This window comes from Dama dama, chromosome 12 (genome assembly GCF_033118175.1).
Source record: "Dama dama isolate Ldn47 chromosome 12, ASM3311817v1, whole genome shotgun sequence".
Taxonomy (NCBI): Eukaryota; Metazoa; Chordata; class Mammalia; order Artiodactyla; family Cervidae; genus Dama; species Dama dama.
In genome coordinates this window covers 71,237,637-71,250,097 of record NC_083692.1, presented here as the reverse complement: position 1 = coordinate 71,250,097, position 12,461 = coordinate 71,237,637, and the positions used below count along the sequence as shown (strand labels likewise).

Here is a 12,461-nt window from a genome sequence, read left to right as displayed (position 1 = left end):
TCTGTATTTTAAGAAGCCTTCTTGATTTGCTGGTCAGGGAGGTTTGAGGCCCGCTGTTCCATTCCACATTGCTGTCTCCATATCAGCCACAAGGCAGGTAGTGTTCCTGTGCGTGAACCTGAAGACTCTGCCCAGTGAGTGAGTTATGCTGGAGGAAATTCAGGTGAACTGCACACCCTGCACAGAACCCTCCGCTCTTGGCCCCTGTTGATTCTTCAGTTTCATCTGTCTCTCACACAACATCAGAATTGTGGAAAACCAGCCAGTTGGGACGGGTGCTAAAATGAAACATATAAATGTACCAAGATAGAAGAAATTATTTTTAGTAGAATTCTGCTGAAACCTCAACTGTGTTTAAAATTGAAAAGAAAAATAACCTCTTGGGGTAGTGAATGGGAAGAGAGGACCAGCCCCTCCTCAAGGAGCTTGCTTCAGCAATAGATGGTCATTAAACAGCTTCTAAGGAGGACACGTCCTGCTCAATGCAGATCTTGTATTTGGCTGAGAGGCTTTGTAAGTTTGGGGTCAAAGTGTGTCCATGTTTAGGACCACAGAGGAGTAGCTGAGAGGCCATTAGTGTTATCCCCACACAAAATCATTGACTTGGCTCAGGCATCCCCATGTTTTGGTCCTGCCCTCTTCTCACTCCACCCCTACATCATCTCCTCTTTCCTCCAAGTCTTTGCACATCTAGTCTGATTGTTTGGAATACTCTTCTATTCTCTCTCATCCTCTTCCTCATCACTTCGATTAGTCTTATGGGTCTTGTCGCAGCTTAAGCATCCCTTTCTCAGGGAGGCCTCTCAACACAGAGGTTAGAGACTCTTGTACATGTTCTGATAACTCTCCTGTCTAATACTCTTCACATTTCATTGTTATTGCATACCTAATTGCCTATTCACCCCTAAACTGTGAGTTCAGTGAAGGCAGGAACCTTTTTTTGTATTGTCCACTATTGTTTCCTCATAGTTAGTCCAATGTTCATTAAGTATGTGTTGAGGACTGAATGAGCTGAGAGTCTAAGTGCATAGTGAGCCCCTCACTTAAAAGAATTCAAGGCTGGGTCAGGACCTGTGATCAAGTCACAGAAATTCTACTGGAAAGAATCCCTAACTTTAGCAAAACCCAGCCTTATCCAGATTATGTTGTGAAGAATCCCAGGATGAAAGTCAGGACTACAAGGTTCACACAGATGTATGACTTTTGGCCAGTTGCTTAACCTCTTTATCTTTCAGAGCTTTTCTGAGTAGTGAAGGACAATCTGGGGAAGTCTTCTGAAAACAATATGAGTTGATAGTGGTGGAGACATAGAAAAGATGGGATCATCTTTATTTTATTTAAAAAAAAATTGGGGGGGATATCATTGATCCACAATGCTGCATTAGCAGGTGAACAGCAAAGTGAATCAGTTATACATATACACATATCCCCTCTTTGTAGATTCTTTCCCCATCTAGGCCATTACAGAGTAGACTTCCTGTACCATACAGTAGTTTCTCAATAGTTATCTATTTTATATGTAGCAGTGTATACATGTGATCATCTTTATTTATTTATTTATTTTTAATGTGATCATCTTTAAAAGGCTGTGGTTGTAACTAGGGGACTGTGCTCTGGTTACCATTTTCCCCACCTCAGTCCACGTCTGGTAGAGTCGGCACAGTCAGTATAGTGGAGCCCTCATCAACTCCCACTCACCACCACCATTATCTGGTTGATTAATACAGTTTGTGTGTTATTGCAAAGGAAACAGGAGGAGGAGAGAGAACCAAGTAAGTGGCGGCATTTACTGGTGTAAGAATGTGGTGGATCTGTCAAAAACACTTTCCAGATTCCTTTTTCTCTAGGGGATAATTTTTCTGCTGATATTTCAAAATTAAATACCTGTACCAGAACTGTCATCTTCAAGGTGATAGTGCTAGAAATCTCCCTTGACTTCTTAACATGAGAGGTTTTAAATAATAGTTGCTTTAATGAAGTACCATATGGGTAACATTTTAAGACAGGCAGTCAAACGGTGGTGAGAAAGAAAAAAATCAATTATAAAAATAAGTGAAAGCATTTCACAATATATAGGTATAGCAATCATCATGTTGTACACCTTAAACTTACACAATATTAAGTGTCAATTATATCTCAATAAGGTTAGAAAAAAAGAAAGGTAAGGAATTAGAAGTAGGGTTGCCAGATATAGCAAATAAAAATATTCAAGACACTTGTTTTCGTTCTCAATCATGTCTGACTGTTTTAAGACCTTGTGGACTATAGCCTGCCAGGCTTCTCTGTCCATGGGATTTCCCAGGCAAGAGTACTGGAGTGGGTTGCCATTTCCTTCTCCAGGGGATCTTCTTGACCTAGGGATCAAACTGAGGTCTCCTGAATTGGCAGACGGGTTCTTTACCGCTGAGCCACCAAGGAAGCCCTATTTGAGACATACGCTAAAATAAATATTCATTGCTTTTCTGAAATCCATATGTATTTGGGTATCCTGTATTTTTATCAGGCATCCTTTAATGGAAGGCCTCTCCATTTTCCTTAGTTCTAATTATTCTGTAGTGAAAAAATAAAATGTTCTGTAGCAATATTTATCCTGTAGTTCATTTAGTGTCTTTAAAATTACATTTGCCTTTAAAACAGCCATTGTTTTTCACTCATCTTTTTACATAGGAGATTAGGGTTAATTTACCTTTTTAATTATTTTGTGTATTTTTGGGGATCTTGTATGTTTTAACCTTAAGTCAATAAGAATTTTTATCATTATGTTCCTTTTGTTATATTACAGTTCAGTACCACTATGTATTATTTGAAGACAAGGAAAAGAAATTACCACTTTACACAGTGGAAAATGTGGGGTACTGCATTTTGTTCATTCTGCTCAGCACTCAGTGGGATTATTTTCCTATATTATTTTATACTGTATTAAATTATATTGAAATTTCAAATTGAAATTTCAGTTCAGTTCAGTTCAGTCGCTTGGTCGTGTCTGACTCTTTGTGACCCCATGAACCACAACACGCCAGGCCTCCCTGTCCATCACCAACTCCCGGAGTCTACCCAAACCCATGTCCATTGAGTCAGTGATGCCATCCAACTATCTCATTCTTTGTCATCCCCTTCTCCTCCTGCCCTCAATCTTTCCCAGCATCAGGGTCTTTTCAAATGAAAGAAATTTCAGTATCTATCTCTAAAAAGATAAAGATATTTTTTTAAATATTCATGATAATATCATAATCATACCTAAAAAACCCCAGCACTTCTTTAATATAGTATCCAGTATCTAATGAGAGTTCAAAGTAGCCTAATAATAATGTTTCATAAAATTTTTATAGTTGTTTTTTTAAATCAGAAACCAGATAAAATTAAATACCTTTGTTGTAATTTGTTGATACTTTTCTTCTTCCTTTTTTCTCCCCTTGCAGGCTGTTTATTGAAGAAAGTTGATTGTTCAGTTGAGTCTCCTACATTGAGTTTTTTTTGTATCCCTATGGTATACATTTAATATGACCCTCTGTCTCTGCATTTCCTGTAAACTGATAGTTGAATCCAGACCTTCAGTTTAATTTACGTTAAATCTTTTTTGGCAAGACTACCTCATAGATGGTGGTGTATACTTCTTTCAGGAAGCACATAATACCCAGTTGTCTCACTTTTTTGTTGAATCACCTCGTCAGCTACTTCGTTACCCTGAGTTGTGTTTTTTATGGGAAATATCTTAGGTTGGTTTCCTGGGAAACAGACTCTGAGATGAAGCTTGCTTGTCAGAGGCTTAAAAAGCAGAGCCCTAGGGAATAACACCCATTGGGGGAAGCAGGGACTGGCTGGGGGAGGAGTTGGACTCTGATGGAGGATTCACTCAGTCAGTCCCACAGGGAGCTTTGAAGCTGGGGTAGCCCTTGAAAGTGGAGGCTGTACCTTTGTACACATTCCCATCCTTGCATTGACTAATCATTTTTTGTGGGCTGCCCCAGGGTTGAGGATGTAAGCTTGGGTAAGATAGCTCTTTTTATTCAAAGACAGTTCATGGGAATGCTCCTGGCACTTGAATGAGTGTCTCAGTTCTGAAGAGGGGGATTTGGGTGGTGCTCTGAATTATCCAACACAAAAAGGCAGGTTAACTGCTTGGTTCTTTCTGTTTATTTGCCAGATTTTAGAATTATGAGCTGGCTCCTTAGCATTCTACAAAAGTTACCAATGAGATTTTTTTTTTTTAACATCATGAACTCATGGATTTTAACATAACATATTTGATATGTTTGCAGTCCACTGCTGTAATTATTTCTGTTGATTTACCTCAAATTAGCTCATGAACCCTTTGACATGACCCCACATATTTTTTGATAATCTCCTTGCTTTCTTGATGACAGCATATCCAGGCTCAACTGGTACAGTTCCTGTCCCAGATCTGTGATTGCTTGTTTCTTCTGTGGAGTCCTGGCTTCTTTAAGGAAGAGCCATATTTAGAGGCCAGGACCTGGTTGCAGGTGGTGCTCACTGCTACTGGATTGGTTATTGCTTAGTCCTTCTAGTGGTGATAGCTAGAAGATACACACATTCCTAAAAAGAGAATGCATCACGAATTCTTCACTAGTATTTCTAGCTTGAATTTAGGATTTCAGGGATGTATGAAACTTCTTTGATTTTATGTTAGTATCTCTTTTCTCTTGCTCAGAAATCCTTGTTCTTTGGACTTTAATATGATTACTTACTCACTTTGTCCTTCTGTCTGTACGGTTCCTGAATTATAATACTAATAACGTGATTACTGAGAAAAGTTGAGGACTTTTTTTTTCCCTTCACCACTAGGTCTGATCTCACCAGGGATACATAGTCAAATAACTATGTTTTAAAGTCATTTGAAATATATTTTCTTTGCATTGTTAAGTCAGGGATTTCATATACAGTTGTGTTCATTTGTATCATTTTGCTTTTAAGTGATAGAATTACCTTTAATATATTTGAATATGACTTTTTTTTTATTACTACAGAAAACTTTCCCATGATTCCAAAATCAAATCTGTTAAACAATGTGTATTCAGAGAAATTTAGCTTCTATCCATGCTCTTCCCCTGATAAATAAGCATTTCTTCATGGTTTATACTTCCTTTTTTTTTGTTTTTAATTAAGCAAATACAAAATATATTTGTATCCTCCCTCTGGCAACCCACTCCTGTACTCTTGCCTGGAAAATCCCATGGACGGGTGAGCCTGGAGGGCTGCAGTCCATGGGATCACAAAGAGTCAGACGCGACTTAGCTACTTCACTTTCACTTTCTTTATTTTATATATATATATATATATATATATATATATATATTTTTTTTTTTACTTTGCTTTCTTTCACCTAATATTGTAGTTTGGAGATCTTTCTATAACAGTACGTAGAGATAGTCTTCACTCCTTTTTGCAGCTGCATAGTACTCCGTTGTATGGATATTTGCTTTATTTAATCAGTCCATTGGTGGACATTTGGCTTGTTTGCAATCTTTTGCTATTACAAATAATGATGCAGTGAATAGCCTTGTGCATACATCAGTTTTTTTGGTATATTGGAGAGTGTATATTTGGGATAAATTCACAGAAATGAGATTACTGGGTTAAAGGGTAAGTGTATATATGTATTTTTGCTAGTTATTGTCAGATTTTTCCCTGAAGAGGGTAGTACCATTTTGTTCTCCAGTCAACAGTATATATGCCTACCTTTCCAAGACATGTCAAACATTTGGATTTTCATTTGGATTTTTGCCAAAAGCAAAGGTGAGAAATGGTATCTCACTGAGGTTTTAATTTGCATTTGTTTTATAGTAAGTGCTTTTGACCATGCCTCTATATGTTTAAAAGTGGTTTGCATTTTATTTCCTGTAAGATGTGTGTTCCTATCTCTAGTCCATTTTTCTTTTAATATGATCATTGATGTGTATCTTCTCAAAAAATAATTTTAGAAACTTTTTATATACTAGAAATTTTAGCCCTGTGTAATATAAGTTGTAGAATTTTTACCTTTTGTCTGTGATATAAGTTGCAGATTTTTTTCTTAATGCATCATTTGACCTTACTTTGTTTGTGATGTATTTTTTTGGCCATAACAAAAAACAACACTCCTGCCTCACAAAAATACAAACAAACCCACATTATTTAAAATTCGTATGTAATCAAGTTTCTTAATCTTTTCTTTTAATGCTTCTAAATTTGGGGTCATAGTTAAGAAAAATTTCCCTCACTCCTAGTTGTAAAGGAATTTATCCATAGTTCCATCTAGTACTTGTATGGTTTTACTTTTTACATTTAAATCTGATCTGTTTGGATTTTGCCTTTGTGTGAGAAGTGGATCCATTTTATTTTTTCCTCATATGTTTAACTGGTTATTTCAGTAGGTATCTTTATCCCAAGACTCATATTTTTCTTGAACTCAGAAAAATTTTCTCCTCTTTTCTTTTTCCTTCTCTACCTGCACTCTGCTTCCTCAACCCTGTCTCTGGGCCTAAAGATGTTGAAATTCCTGGATCCGCTCCCCATATGTCAACTGTCTCTCAGTCTTGCTTCATATTTTCTGTTTCTTTGTTTTTCTATTTTACATAACAGAAAATTTCATTACATTTACCTTCCTTATTATTTGTCTGATTTTTAGTACTGTCTGGTTTATTCTCCATAGTGTCTTTTTGTTAATGTCTAATTCATTTTTATTTCATGTTAGTTATTTTTAGAACTGGAATTTTTGAATTTCAAAAATCACATTTCTGATTTCCTAGCACTCTGTTATTATTCTTATTACTCTTTTTTTTTTTTTTTTTTTAAAAAGCAGGCTCTTCTTGTTTAATAGACTCAATAAAAAGAAATGAAAACTCAAAGAAGGTGATGTGACTGAGCACTTATATATCATTTTAACAAATAATGATGAATTTATGAAAAAGTAGCAAAAGAAAAGGGGATTAAGCTTCTAGGGTTGATAGATTATGGGTAAGTGACTAGAAATATATGGGGAGACCAGTGGGAGATAAAGAGTTATCTTGGTAGGTTTGTTCGTGCAGGTCAGTTCCTCATCTCTGTTGATAGGGTGTTCTTCTCTTCCTCGTACAGGGAGGGTACCATTCTCATTGGAAAATTTTAAACTTGCTTTTAGGCAGACAGGAGCAAGTCAGAGTGCCTTTCCTGCATCTGCTGTTTCTCAAGTGCCTTCAGATCAAAATAATCAATATGCCAAATTGGCATATTTTGAGGTGGCAAGTTCTGATCCCCTTCAATATCAAAACCAAAAAACTGACATCAGTACAACCCATAGAGCTTACTCAAATTTCACCAGATATATGATTGCATATATGTGTGTGTAGCTATATGCAGTTCTGTCACATGTATAGACTTACATTGTGCGTGTGTGTGCTAAGTCACTTCAGTCGTGTCTGACTCTGCCATCCTATGGACTGTAGCCCACCAGGCATCTCTGTCCATGGGATTCTCCAGGCAAGAACGTTGGAGTGGGTTGCCATGCCCTCCTCCAGAGGATCTTCCTGATCCAGGGATCAAACCCACGTCTCTTACATCTCCTGCATTGATAGGTGGGTTCTTTACCACTATTGCCATCTGGGAAAACCTAGACTTACATTACTACCTTCTAATTAGAATTTTTAAAAATATTTTTTGTTGTCTGAATTATCTTTCTACTTTTTGAAAGCGTTAATGAGCTCTTAAAAGTTTGGATTTTTCTTTTTGAACAAAAACCAGATTCTAGCTTTATGTCTTATGCTTAGCTGAAAGTGGGGAAATAGGAAAAGGAGAAATCTACCCTGCCCTGTTGTTCTGAATCAAGTTTGTAAATTAATAGCCTTGATTAGTGTCTCAAGGCTTAATCTTGATTCCCAAATCAGGCCTGCTTTAGGGCTTCCTAGGAGAGGATTTTTCTTACCTTTCGGTGATTTGGCCTATAGATTTCCCTATTCTGTTTTCTCTATTGGTCTTACTTTTTTCCTCTAACATTTTTTGAAATGTGCTTTTTTTGTTTTCTAGTCCAATGTGTATTAATAAATAGGAATTTTAATGACGGTGGAAAGAAATGGAGGTAGATACATGTGCTCAGTTGGCCATTCTGAAACTGATGCTTTATAAAGCTTTCTTAATATAAAAAATCAAATTCTGATTTTTCCTTACATGAAACATCAGGTTGTTTCCAGTTGTTTAATGCCAGAATTTCTTAATTAAGAAATATGCTTAGAAGCCCAAGAGCTTTTTATTGTATCTCACTCACATCTACTTGTTTTCAATTCTACATTTACTTACGGGCTCCAAGGTGCCATGAACCATGCTGTTAAGATCTGTTGATGCTGGACTTCTGGCTCAAGTTCTGATCCTTGGCCAGAGAGTTTAACCCACTATTGGCACTAACAATAGAGAAGGGTCTAACCTTGCGGCTATTCTTTTTCCTTAACTCTTATTTGACTGATGGCTATTGCAGAAGTTTGGAGAAGGCATATCTGGACTGCAGCTCAAGTCATGATTCCTGCATTTTCAGAATCAGAGTGCACAGGGAATTTTAAATGTAATCTCAGGTGAGAAGACAGGTTATAGGATAAATGGATGGCATTCAGATAAAGCTGCATTGCTGGTACTGGAAATAACAGGTCTGGGATGAAGGAGAGAATTCAAGAAAATGCCGATGGGTCAGAAGACTCACCAGCTCTTTTCATTCGGTCAGGTGACAGGACAAATGTACGTGTACTTAAGCTGAAGCCAGAGTACCTTAAAAAGAATTTCCTGGAAGAATGAGGATCAGAATATAGAAGAGAGTTTAATAGCTTTCTCTAGAACTTGGAAAGGTTTGCATCTATATGGGCCATAGATTCTTATCTGGAGGCTGGGTTCAATAGCTAATGGCTTATACTGTACTTTCCTGCCCTAGGAGTCAGTAATTTAATGTACTTAAGTAGGGATCTCCTGACATTTTTGCATTGAATATCAGAATAAATAGGTAATAGCATATCTATATAACTTGCTAACATGTCATTTAGGCTGCCTGAGGGCTGCAGTAAATTGCTCTGCCACCTTTTTAAGTGAATATACAAATGCTAAGCATCAGTGATAAGATCATCCATGTTTTATTATTATTCCTCCCCTCTGGTGCTAAGAAATGAATTGCTTAGAAGAGGGAAGGGAAGGTTAGCTTAATAACTTGTAATCAGATATGCCACACAGCAAATGTGAACTTCCTATTTCTCTATCTTTTATCCCAAGAAGAACAACTTATCTTTTAATATGGGAAACAACATATCTTGTAATATGGGAAAGGGCAGTAGTAACCCTTGAATGTAAAATGCCTGTAGGAACGAGGTGCAAGCGAGAATACAACGGAATAAACTTGTGCTTGGCGACTTTCTTACCATTCTTTCTAAAAAAAATCTTCCACATGACAGTACTAAAAATGATACTAACACAGTGCTTACTATTCTAAACATTTTACTAGTCATAATTTAATGCTTCCAACAACTCCATGAGGTAGGTACTGTTATTATCTCGGTTTTAAAAATGAGGGCAGTAAAACACCGGGGTTAAGTGATTAGCCCATGGTCACACAGGGAGTGCTAGAGAGTATGCTAAACTCCTCCTAATGAAATACCGATTTCCTCACTGTATTTGAGTTTGTTCAATACTGTGTTTCTAGGGAAGACTTAATCAGTTTTTGAGAAAACATGGCATTCAGTCTAATTTCAAATTAGGAAGAATCTTTGGCTCAATCCTTTAGTCTCTAAAAGTCCCTCAGAGCCTTTACTTGGATAATTAGTTGTGAACAATATCAATTATATCTAAGTGGACAAATTTAATTACTACAGAAGACCAATTGATTTTTTTAATTATCATTGATTGCTCAGTGGTTATCTCAGTGTAAAGATTGGTACATTCTGAATCTTTAATTTAACTGGTTTATTAAGTAGTCCAAAGATTGACACCAAAGTAAGAGGTGAATTTTCCTCTTGCTCCTTTTTCTTCTGAGTGAAGGGTAAACACCACAGATGCCTAAGATATTCTGAATGAAGGGTAGGCACACAGAAGCCTAAGACAAAAACAACAGTTAATATTAAATTATTTGTAAGTTTTTTTTTTGCATCTTCTCATTTTTCGTTTTAGTGGGTTTGTTGGAGTCAGCGATATCCTAGTTCTCCTAATGGTGAAGCTATAGCTTACCATATTAGCCGGGGTACCAGACTGCTGATATTTTTAATCCTTAAGTCAAAAATCACAGTGAAGCCAGTGAAGATCATACAGATTATTGGAAATTGATATGGACTTATAGAGAAAAGTACTCGATTCTACTCTTTTATCTATGTTACCCTCACTCTTTTCCTTAACAGCTGGCCACATGATTTACTTTTTCTGGCTCAATATTCTCATCTTTAAAATGAGAATGATCGTATTTGTCTTACTTGTAGCATGGGCCAAGTCTGTGACAGTGCATTAAAAGTATTAAATGTATTTATATACAATTTATATAAATTCAGAGATCATAAATATTTGGAGATGACTGTGGTATTTGTATTGTTTTGCTATAAAAATATTGTCTGATGATAATTGTATCAAGTTATCTATTTCTGCATAAGAAGCCACCTCAAAATGTATTGGCTTAAAACAACCATTTACTGTATTGTTTCTCATCAGACTACAAATCAGCTGGGTGGGAGCTGCTTTTCCATGCCAGGTTCAGCTGTTCTTGGGCTTGCTTGTGCGTCTGTGATCAGCTGGTGGGTCAGCAGGAGGCTGGCTGGTCTAGTATGGCCCCAGCTGGGACAGTTTGGCTCTCTTTCCCATGGCCTCTTGTTATTTAGCAGGCCAGGCCAGAATTGTTCTCATGGCAAAGGAAGAGAGCAAGTCAGGGGGCATGCATAATACCACTTATGACCTCAGCTAAATATGGCACCTAATCATTGCCAACACATTGTAGAGGCCAAAGCAAGTTGCAAGACAGCCTAATTCAAGGAATAAGAGCGTGGGACAAATAAATGTCACATTGTAATGGGAGGAGCTATATAGATACATTGTAAGAAGTGGGAAAACTTGGAGCCATTTTTGTGATCATCTATCATAGTGATTCAGTTATAGGCAATATACTTAATTTAAATCCTTGGTTTTTTAAAAACTATTTTACTATGGCAGTGATATGACATTTTCAATTTTTACATCACTGTATTTTATATGTCTCTTGTGTGTGCACTTAGTCTCTCAGTCATGTCCAACTCTTTGCGAGACCACACTGTAGCCTGCCAGGCTCCTCTGTCCATGGGGATTCTCCAGGTAAGAATACTGGAGTGGATTGCCATGCCCTACTCCAGGGGATCTTCCCAACCCAGGGATCGAACCCAGGTCTCCCGCATTGCAGGTGGATTCTTTACTGTCTAAGCCACCAGGGAAGCCCATATATCTCCTACATTAACACATATATCCATGTGTGTTTTTGTGGCTTGCTGCCCTATATAAACCTAAAATAAGACTTTTGAAAACATTTGCAGTTATTGTGACCCAACTGTTTACCTGGAAAATCAATTAGATATAGTCTTATTTATTAACTATTATTTGCTATATTAGCATTTATGTAAGGAAATAAAACACACAGAAGTGTGAAGTGAAGTCGCTCAGTCATGTCCGACTCTTTGCGACCCCATGGACTGTAGCCTACCAGGTTTCTCTGTCCTTGGGATTTTTCCAGGCAAGAATACTGGAGTATTCTGGAGTGGGTTGCCATTTTGTTCTCCAGGAGATCTTCCCTACCCAAGAATTGAACCTGGGTCTCCTGCATTGTAGGCAGACGCTTTACCATCTGAGCCACCAGGGAAGTCCTGTGTAGTTAAAATAATTATATTTTGCACTCCTAGATTCTCCGTTGCACTGCCATGATTAGTACACTTCATTATTGGTCCTAGAAACAGTCAGATTAAATGAAGATTTTTACCAATATAAATTGAAAATCCAGGTCTCTAGCTCTGCTTTTATGAAAGAAGAATGGGGTTTTGGCTTTATTTTGTTTATGCTAGAATGAGCCCAAGTTACTGTCTATATTGATTATATTCCCTGAATGTGTGTTTAACTTATGATTCATTTGGATTTATGCATTTAGTTGCATGATACCAAACATCTAGATTTTTTTTCCTCAAAAAAGCAAAATATGCATCTGTGTGGAGGAATGTTCTGGTTTCAGCATTTAGTTGGCATCCTCATATATGCTCTTGAACCAAGTGCACTGCACCACTGGTGCAACTCTGGAAGTTTGGGTCAGAAGAATGTAGTTCTGCTTCAGTTTAATTCGGTGAATAGTAAATATAACTTATCTAAATTGCACATAGGCACTTGGCAATATCCTGTATAATCTAACATTTCTTTTCTCTGTGTTGGCATCAGGTTCTGGAACATTTAAAAAACATTGCTGTAATATTTTCTAAATGACTATATTGTAATTTAGTATAATATTTGGCAAATACAAGCAAAAT

At 37.1% G+C, this 12,461-nt stretch overlaps 1 non-coding gene across 1 annotated transcript; it reads right to left on the bottom strand.

Annotated features, from left to right (window-relative positions):
- Positions 1–11,737: 11,737 nt before the first annotated feature.
- On the bottom strand, positions 11,738–11,809 carry TRNAC-ACA (transfer RNA cysteine (anticodon ACA)). Its single transcript has one exon. It is a non-coding gene; the product is annotated as a tRNA-Cys (tRNA).
- Between the last annotated feature and the right edge of the window lie 652 nt (positions 11,810–12,461).